Below are 9,459 nucleotides of genomic sequence, written 5' to 3'. Positions count from 1 at the left end.
GCGGCACCTTATTAAAAAAAAGTAGCTTTCCTCTTTAGAGTGTTTAATTCAATAGGTCGGGCCTATTGCATGCCTTATGTTTCAACAGGAAACAGGATTTTGCGGTCCCGAAATTCTCTTACATAAATTGTCCCCTGTTGCTGGCTTTGTTGTTTCAGCTAGGTCTCTATCGTATATACTATAATTTAAGAATGGAACTGTGGCTTGTATTCCGAAGAAAGAGTAAGTTTTTGCGCAGATTCCTTTATGTATTGCCATTATGACTCTTGCATCAATATAAGAGCATACAAATTTGTGCTCCGAATGTTTGACCTTGGTAAGGGACAAACTGAGCTTTGTTTGACGAATACAAAAAATCAATATCTACGCTATTCTTTCGTTCATATTTTTTTGAAAATACCTATGAGCATCAGAAACCACGGTTCATGACTCTGGGGACTTATACCCACTCATTATACTTTTGCATATATAGCACTCAAAGGAAGCAACAATCAACCCCGGTGGATGTCCGAATTCTGCATTGGAGCACTGGAGCCACGGATCTTGGAGCCGAGAGACTGGAGAGTAGAGCTTGGAGCCCGGAGGCTGGAGACTGATGAATGGGAACTGGAGACTAAAGTCCAAAGAGTGGAGACTAGACCCTGCATGCGTGAACCCTTGGAGACAAGAATATAAAGAGGCGATAAGTTTCTAACGATGCCAATTTTTAAAATGAACCTATGTTGTAATATATTTTGGGAGAATAATCGTGATATCTCGCCGATTATTTTAATGTTATTGTATAATGATCCGCACTGACAGTAACCGGAATTCCTTGATATCAACAATATGGCCTACTTAATCTTTGGACAGATGTCCTTCCCAAAGGATGCACCAATTTTATTGCAATGGGGCGCTAATTCTGCATATTATTTTACTGTGCATGTCATGTGTTCCTAATTTTGGAGGTATTATGTTATTACATACCACCTATTGTATGAGTTTTAATTATGGTATCCAGTGTAACAAGATACCTACTGATTTTTGGGGTTGGGTGTATGCGCGCTGCTTTGTCCTAAAAGCTGAAGTCAGCTTCAATGTACATGCACATTTTATTTATTATGTAGCTTGGTATGTTTTGAAACATTCTTCCGAAAAATAATTGAATATCCAGTTATTGAAGTTTTATTAAGCTCTGTGGGTCGTGTTTACGAGAAGACTAATTCTAAGAAAAACTAAATATTAAATATATCATTAAATATTCAGGAGCTGTGAGCTGTGTGTCCATTTAAAAAAAATTGAACCCCAAGCGTTGTTATGAAGTTAGAACCTGCGAGGATGTGCGTCCATATAAACAAACGTATTTAAACCACTCGTGTTTTTATGAAGGAAAAAAAATATAGGTTTCCCGATAAGATTTTTTTTCTGACTGGCAGGCTCTTATTTGTTTTATCAACCCATGAACTTGACCAAATGCCACCCGCATTAGCAGATTAAGATAAGCCGGCTTTTTTTCACGCCATTCTTTGTCGATGTTTATTACACGTGTTTACAAAAACAAAACAATGCTTCGAGACATATATTTTACTTATTATTTTGAACCTGTCGGATGGGAGTTAATAGAAAGAAAAACTTATTTCGACCACCCCTATTTTACAAAGAAAATAACTAGGTTTTCCAATTAGTATGTTTTTCTCAATGGCAGATTCCTATTTGTTTTATCAATCCATGAACTTGATCAGATACCCCCGCAGGGTCATATTAAGATAAGCGTTTGCTCGTGTTTAAAAAATAAAAACAAACAAAAAAAATGCGTAGAGCATAATATATATATATCATTTATTATTTAGAGCATGTTGGATGTGCGTGCATAGAAAAAATTATATTTGGAGCAGTCGTGTTTGAACGAAAAAAATAATAACTAGGTTTCGCAATTAGAATATTTTTCTTAATAGCAGGCTCTTATTCGTTTTATCAATCCATAAACTTGACGAGATGCCGCCTGCAGGAGCAGATTAAAACAAGCCGGTTTTGTGTCTCGAAACTTTTTTTATCGATGTTTATTGTCCGCGATTTCAAAAACAACAGTGCTTAGAGTCATATATTTAATTTAATATTGAGAACAAGTGGGATGAATATTCACGAAAATAAAGAGTTGGCGCACTACAGTTTTTATGAAAAAAAAAACTTGGTTTCCCGATTAGAATCTGTTTGTTAATGGCAGATTCTTAATTGTTTTATCAATTCATGAAGTTGTCCAGTTTCTTTCGCATGGTCAGATTAAGATAAGCCGGTTTTATTTCCGTTCCGTATTTCCGTTTCCGTTCAAATTGTTTTATCGATGTTCATTGCCGGTGTTTACAAATAACAACATCAAAATCAATGGTTAGAGTCATATATTTCATTTATTAAAAAAAAACACACTTGGAGTATTGTATATTTCATTTATTATTTAGAACATGTGGGATGTGTAGTCCAAAGAAAAAAAATCATATTGGGACCACTCATGTTTTCACAAAGAAAAACAAACAAAACAACTAGGTTTCGGGATTATAGTTGTTTTTTTAATGGCGGGATCTTATTTGTTTTATCAATCCATGAACTTGGCCCGATGCCCAAAGCAGGGGCAGATTATGATAACCCTTTTTGTATGTCGAAATTTTTTATCGATGTTCATTGCTTGTTAAAAAAAACAATGCTTCGGGTCTTATATATATTTCAGTTATTATTTAGAACCTGTGGTATATCGATCCATAAAAAAACATATTTGAACTACTCGTGTTTTAATGAAGAAAAAAAGTAGGTTTCCCGGTTATAGTGTTTTTTCAGTGACAGGCTCTTATTTGTTTTCTCGAGCAATGAACTTCAGCAGTTGCTCCTCGCAGGGGCTTATTAAGATACGCCGGTTTTGTTTCCCGAAATGTTTTATCGACATTTATTGGTCGCGTTTACTAAAATTATGCTTTGAGTATAATATACTTTATTTATTAGTTAGAACTTGTGGAATGTGTGTTAATAGAGAAACGCATATTTGGAAAACACGCGTTTTTACGAAGACATTTTTTTCCCGATTGGAATATGTTTTTTTAATAACTGGATATTTTCCCTCATGTCTCGTTTCTCGAATAATTTGTTGACCCGGTGACCTTACTCGATCTGTGTATCGTGTCCAGAATTGTTTTTATTGATGATAATGATTTGGCCCACGTGACTTGAAATTACATTAAATGCCTAAGCTTTGTTTGCTAACTGTCCGAGAGTCGTGTCCCGATTTTGTAATGTGATTCAGTGCCTTTGTTCGCCTTTTTGTAAACTAAAGAAAATCTCAAGGGTGGTATTCTGTACAAAGAATAGGTTTTCGTGCCCATTTTATTATTTATTGCCGTTACGGCTCTTGCGTCAATAATAGAGCCCAAGATTCGCGATCTAAAAGTTTTACCTTAGTAATGAACAAACATAAGGTTTCCTTGACGAATAAAAACAAATATCTAGGCTATTCTTTCTTTCATAATTTTTTGAGAATAGCTCCGAGAATCAGAAACCACGATTCATGACTCTGGGAACTTATACCTACTCAATATTGTTTTTGCGTATACAGCACTCAGAGCAAGCAACAATCATCCCCCTTCGATGTCCGAATCGTGCATTGGAGCATTGGAGCCACAGAGAGGAGAGTTCAGAGACTGAAGAAAACAGCTTGGAGTCTGAAGCTTGGAGAGTGATGAATGGGAACTGGAGACAGACGTCTGGAGATCGGAGACTAGGACCTGCATGCCTGAACCCTTGGAGACAAGAAAAAGGCGATAAGTTTCAAATAATGCCAATTTTCTAGATGAATCTATCTTGTAGTATATTTGGGAAGAATAATTTTGATATGTAACTGATTATTTTAATGTTATGTTTCAGTTATCTATACCCACAGTAGCCCAAAGTCTTTGGCATGTAGACTACGGCCAACTTAATCTCTGGACAGATGCCCTGCGCAAAGGATGATATAATTTTCACGTAATGCGGTTCGGATTCTGCGTATTTTGCGGCTGTGCATGTCTTCTATACTTAAAGGGAAGCTACGGAGCTTCTTGGAAAAAATGAGTTAGAAGTGAATTCTAGTGTATTTTTACCCCGTGAACCCGAATACCCAAACCATTTGCTGCGCAAGTATTGTTAAACGCGAGAAAAACGCGAAAGACAGTCGCTGTCCGTGACTTCATCGACGGCTCTTTTGGCTGCCCAAGGCTAGGGAGGCGGGGCTTCAGTCCTATTTTGAAATTGCTCGTATGGCTGTCCGGCGCGTCGCATTGAAATACAATTTTGATATCTGTTAATTTAAAGGCCAAATGAACGCAATTCAAGCGTTTTTTTCACAAATGTAGAAGTGCCCCATCTTCCCTTTAATTTAGAAGTATCATTTTATTACATCGCACATTTTGTATGGGTTTTGTTAGTGGTATCAAGTGTGACAAGTTAGAACACGTGAGATGTAAGTCCACAGAAAAAATAATCATATTTGGACTACTTGTGTTTTACAAGGAAACAGTAGTGTTAATTATTATAAGCTTTCTTCTTGCTCTTATATATTTCATCAGTTCATGAACTTAAACAGATGTCCCCCGTTGGGTCATATTAAGATAAGCCGGTTTTGTTTGTCGGCATTTTTCTTACAAATGTCTATACCTCTTATAGATTTCCTTTAATATTTAGGGCATGTGGCATGTGTGTTCATAGAAAAGAAACATATTTGGACCACTCGTCTTTTTACGAAAAAGAACTAGGTTTCCCAATTAGAATGTATTTGTCAATTGCTGGATCTTATTTGTTTTATCAATTGATGAACTTGACCAGATTGCCCCCAGGGTCAGATTAAGATAAGCCGGATTCGTTTCCGAAATTTTTTATCGATGTTTATTGCTCGTGTTTACAAAAAGAAAATACAATGCTTAGAGTGTCATATATTCTTTTAGAAAAAGACATGCGTAAAGTCTTATATACATGATTTAATATTGAGAAAATCTGGATGTTTTTCCATAGAAGAAACGTATTGGAAAGACTCGTGTATTACGAACAAAAAAAAAAAAAGAGCTCGGCTTTATGATTATAGCTTTGTGAGGAGGTTCGTTACTTGAGGTCAAGCTCTCTTTGAATATATCAAATTATTGACGAGGCAAGTACTGGTTTTGTGTAAGATTTAGTAATTTCGCTGAAAAACAATAGCGATACAAATACAGAGAAAAACATGAAATACGTTACAGGATACACAATTTCTTTATGGCACTCATAAAACAACTAGTTGATGAGTCATTGAGTAATAAATGAGAGTCTCAAGTCAAAAAGGTTTGTGGAGGTCAGAGTGAGACACTTCCCTTCACCTGACAACGACGGTGGTGACGTCGTGGCAACGATGTGGTGACGTGGCGTTGTGGCAACGATGTGGTGATGTCTTCCATGGTCGGTGCAGCCGCCGCTGGGAGTCGTCCGGGACAACGGAACATCGTCTTCGCGATACGGCCCGGTTGTCCCTCGCAGCTACGCCCAGTCGTTTCTGTTTGCGTCGACGGCTCCCAGGAAGACAACCCCCAGTCAGCCGTCGTCCTCGTTGTTCCAGCAACCACTTCTTCTTTTTCCCTGTTGCCTCGTGCTTCTTTTCTTTCCGAATCCCGTCGTCTTCTTCTTTCTTGCACCTCGTTGAAATGTCCGATCACAGTTCACCACACATGGCGAAGGAGGCACCTCACCAGTAACTGCAGCCGTTAGTCCCCACAAGCTCATCCCAGTTTTCGATGAAAAACGAGACGATCTAGATGCTTACCTACATAGGTTCGAGCGCATAGCCGTCGGACAGGGTTGGCCACAGGAGAAGTGGGCTACAGCCCTCAGCATGTGCCTCGTAGGGGAAGCACTACGCGTTTTCGGACGACTTTCTCCAGTGGAGTCGCTAGATTACGAGTGCACAAAGCGTGCCCTACTTCAACGGTTCCGGTTTACAGCCGAGGGCTACAGGGAAAAGTTTCGCTCCTGCAAACCACAAAATGGAGAAACCGGAGGCCAGTGCGCAGCCCGTCTAGAAGGGTATTTTGATCGCTGGATTGCGATGAAAGAAACTCCCAAAACGTACGAGGCCGTGCGGGACCTGGTTGTCTCCGACCAGTTTCTTGGTAACTGTCACCCTAAATTAGCGGTTTTTCTTAAGGAGCGGAACTGCACAAGCCTAGTTGAACTAGCTAAAAACTCGGACAACTATCTCGATGCCCAACATCTATCAAACCTCAACTGGATGGGGAAAGAAACCATCGCATCCGGAGAGCTGGGGCAAAAGAGAAAGGACAATACCTCCGCTGTGGAGAAGCCACGTTGCTTGGTGTGTAACAAAACCGGACACAAGTCAGCGGAATGTCGATCCCGGATGGGAAACCAGAAATTTTGCTGGATATGTAAAAAGGAGGGGCACCAGGCAAAAACCTGTCCTCAGAAGAACCAGCCGAACCCGCAAGCGTTTTGTCTCCTTGCACCACAGCCTACTACTAGCCCTAAGGCGGAGCAACAAACGGGAGGGTGCTGGAACACCCGTGAAGTCCAATCACGCATGGTCAATGTCATTCAAGACCGTCTGGAAGTTGCCGGCATGGTTAAGGCTGATATGCCAATCTCTGAAGGCACGTTGAACGGAGAATCAGTAGTAGTCCTCAGGGACACAGGTAGCAATACTGTGGTAGTCAGACGGCAATTGGTGCCATCTGAAGCGTTCACTGGCACAGAAGGGCCAATATACCTTGTTGACGGATCATGTCAGACACTACCATAGGCTAAAGTGCAGGTCTCATGTCCATACTACAGTGGCACAGTCCGAGCCAAGGTAATGGACAATCCACTGTACGATGTAGTACTTGGAAATATACCAGGATGCTCACTACCAGGAGAAACAGATTCTACTTGGCAGACTGAGACTGGGTGCACGCAGCTCGAAGAGAACAATGTCCCAACCGATCTAGTGGCCACCAGCAAGGAAAAAGGTGTGCCTAACATAGCACCGGCGGGAAGGGAGGTTTCGAGAGACGATTTGAGTCAGCGTCAGAAACTCGACCCTACTTTGGCAGCATGCTTTAACAAAGTCGGGCAGAGGCAGACTTCGAATGGGGGACATCCATCGGAGTTTTACCTATCGAAAGGGGTTTTGTTTCGCCGGTATGTCCTTACATCTCGAAAATCGTTCAACCAAGTGGTGGTACCACAAGACCTGCGACCCTACATCCTCAAAGTGGCTCACGAAGGTACAATGGCAGGCCACCAGGGTATCAAGAAGACGACAGATCGCGTCCTGGAAGCTTTCTTTTGGCCAGGAGTGCAGGCAGAAATCAAGCGATTTGTGAATTCTTGTGACAGGTGCCAGAGAGCGACCCCTAAGGGGAAGATAGCAAAGGCTCCGCTTGGGAAGATGCCTATAATCGAAACGCCATTCGAGCGCGTCGCAATCGACCTGATCGGACCTTTCTCGCCCTCATCAGAAACGGGAAACCGCTTCATTTTGACCATGGTCGACTGTGCTACAAGATATCCCGATGCAGTGGCGCTTCCATCGATGGACTCCAAAACCGTGGCCGAGGGCTTGATCCAGATGTTCTCTCGCGTTGGAGTACCACGGGAAATACTTAGCGACCAGGCTCCAACGCGCGAGAACATCTGGATCAAGCCCTCGGCCACGGTTTTGGAGTCCATCGATGGAAGCGCCACTGCATCGGGATATCTTGTAGCACAGTCGACCATGGTCAAAATGAAGCGGTTTCCCGTTTCTGATGAGGGCGAGAAAGGTCCGATCAGGTCGATTGCGACGCGCTCGAATGGCGTTTCGATTATAGGCATCTTCCCAAGCGGAGTCTTTGCTATCTTCCCCTTAGGGGTCACTCTCTGGCACCTGTCACAAGAATTCACAAATCGCTTGATTTCTGCCTGCACTCCTGGCCAAAAGAAAGCTTCCAGGACGCGATCTGTCGTCTTCTTGATACCCTGGTGGCCTGCCATTGTACCTTCGTGAGCCACTTTGAGGATGTAGGGTCGCAGGTCTTGTGGTACCACCACTTGGTTGAACGATTTTCGAGATGTAAGGACATACCGGCGAAACAAAACCCCTTTTGATAGGTAAAACTCCGATGTATGTCCCCCATTCGAAGTCTGCCTCTGCCCGACTTTGTTAAAGCATGCTGCCAAAGTAGGGTCGAGTTTCTGACGCTGACTCAAATCGTCTCTCGAAACCTCCCTTCCCGCCGGTGCTATGTTAGGCACACCTTTTTCCTTGCTGGTGGCCACTAGATCGGTTGGGACATTGTTCTCTTCGAGCTGCGTGCACCCAGTCTCAGTCTGCCAAGTAGAATCTGTTTCTCCTGGTAGTGAGCATCCTGGTATATTTCCAAGTACTACATCGTACAGTGGATTGTCCATTACCTTGGCTCGGACTGTGCCACTGTAGTATGGACATGAGACCTGCACTTTAGCCTATGGTAGTGTCTGACATGATCCGTCAACAAGGTATATTGGCCCTTCTGTGCCAGTGAACGCTTCAGATGGCACCAATTGCCGTCTGACTACCACAGTATTGCTACCTGTGTCCCTGAGGACTACTACTGATTCTCCGTTCAACGTGCCTTCAGAGATTGGCATATCAGCCTTAACCATGCCGGCAACTTCCAGACGGTCTTGAATGACATTGACCATGCGTGATTGGACTTCACGGGTGTTCCAGCACCCTCCCGTTTGTTGCTCCGCCTTAGGGCTAGTAGTAGGCTGTGGTGCAAGGAGACACAACGCTTGCGGGTTCGGCTGGTTCTTCTGAGGACAGGTTTTTGCCTGGTGCCCCTCCTTTTTACATATCCAGCAAAATTTCTGGTTTCCCATCCGGGATCGACATTCCGCTGACTTGTGTCCGGTTTTGTTACACACCAAGCAACGTGGCTTCTCCACAGCGGAGGTATTGTCCTTTCTCTTTTGCCCCAGCTCTCCGGATGCGATGGTTTCTTTCCCCATCCAGTTGAGGTTTGATAGATGTTGGGCATCGAGATAGTTGTCCGAGTTTTTAGCTAGTTCAACTAGGCTTGTGCAGTTCCGCTCCTTAAGAAAAACCGCTAATTTAGGGTGACAGTTACCAAGAAACTGGTCGGAGACAACCAGGTCCCGCACGGCCTCGTACGTTTTGGGAGTTTCTTTCATCGCAATCCAGCGATCAAAATACCCTTCTAGACGGGCTGCGCACTGGCCTCCGGTTTCTCCATTTTGTGGTTTGCAGGAGCGAAACTTTTCCCTGTAGCCCTCGGCTGTAAACCGGAACCGTTGAAGTAGGGCACGCTTTGTGCACTCGTAATCTAGCGACTCCACTGGAGAAAGTCGTCCGAAAACGCGTAGTGCTTCCCCTACGAGGCACATGCTGAGGGCTGTAGCCCACTTCTCCTGTGGCCAACCCTGTCCGACGGCTATGCGCTCGAACCTATGTAGGTA

Source organism: Ixodes scapularis, unplaced genomic scaffold (assembly GCF_016920785.2).
Source record: "Ixodes scapularis isolate PalLabHiFi unplaced genomic scaffold, ASM1692078v2 PGA_scaffold9__187_contigs__length_104089568, whole genome shotgun sequence".
Lineage (NCBI taxonomy): Eukaryota > Metazoa > Arthropoda > Arachnida > Ixodida > Ixodidae > Ixodes > Ixodes scapularis.
The sequence above is the reverse complement of the archived record's forward strand: the minus strand, read 5'-3'. Positions refer to the sequence as shown.